The sequence below is a fragment of the Coenobita brevimanus genome, chromosome 46, assembly GCF_032717465.1.
Source record: "Coenobita brevimanus isolate Jiangsu-jjx chromosome 46, ASM3271746v2, whole genome shotgun sequence".
Lineage (NCBI taxonomy): Eukaryota > Metazoa > Arthropoda > Malacostraca > Decapoda > Coenobitidae > Coenobita > Coenobita brevimanus.
The window spans coordinates 32,445,606-32,446,846 of NC_136999.1; positions in this window are offsets into that span (position 1 = coordinate 32,445,606).

Below are 1,241 nucleotides of genomic sequence, written 5' to 3' on the forward strand. Positions count from 1 at the left end.
GCATCGAACTGGCTGACAACCCTGCCTCTCAAGGCAAAAGGCTTTCACTTCAACAAACAAAAATTTATTGATGCCATAGCCTTGAGATATGGGTGGCCAATAGAGTACCTACCTCAACACTGTGCCTGTGGCACTGCCTTTAATACAAACCACGCAATGGTTTGTAAGAAGGGAGGCTTTGTTTGCATCCGACTTGATGAAGTATGTGACCTCACTGCCAAAACACTGCAAAAAATATGCCATGATGATATGATTGAGCCAGCTTTGCTACCCCTAGACGGCGAGCATTTCACCCAAAGAACAGCAAACACATCAAATGACACAAGAGTGGATGTCAGAGCTCGAGGTTTCTGAACACGTGGGCATTCAGCGTCCTTTGACATTAGGATTATTTGATCCCACGGCAACATGTCATTGTGAACTCTCTCGAAGCTGTACACAAAAGGAATGAAAAGAAAAAAAACAAACTATCAAGAAAGGATCCAATATGTGGACCACGGTCAATTCACTCCCCTTGTGTGAGATGGATCCAGGCAGTGAGATTCTACTCGAAACTGGGAGAGTTTCTTTCTGAGAAGAAGTGTTAACCGTAGAGTTCTGTTATGGCCTGGATGAGATGTCAACTGAGCACTTCTATGTCTCAGGACACAATATCATCAGCCCTCAGGCCTGTCTCTCTGGTGCATAGGGATTACGAAGCTACTGAAGTCGAGAGTCGAATAGACCAGTGACTCCAATTGATTAAGGTCTTTATTAACACTGTAATATTAATAAATATAAAGTAATAAAAGTAATAATAGATGGTTGGTAACCACAGCCGTTGGCGTGCTTGTGGCCAACGGACTGTAATATGAGGGTTAGTGTTAACCTTCACATTACAACTCCAAATAGTGAACTGTCTTAAGAAGGTTGGTTTTGATCTTCACGATATAATTCCCCAATGGATGGAGGTGATTTTGTTTTAAAAATTAGTAGTAGTAGTAGTAGTAGTAGTAGTAGTAATAGCAGTAGTAGTAGTAGTGGTAATAGTAGTAGTTGTGGTAGTAGTAGTAATGGTGTAGTAGCAGGAGTAGTAGTTGCTGTTGTTGTAGCCCTAGGTTCATATGAAACGTGACTCTGCTGGACATCCGGCTCTTCTTCTCCTTTTGGCTTTCCCCTTAGGGGATCACCCGTCTCCATCTTACTCTGTCTTCATCTTCTTCTGTTACATCTACCATCAGCATGTCCTCCTTCATAACATC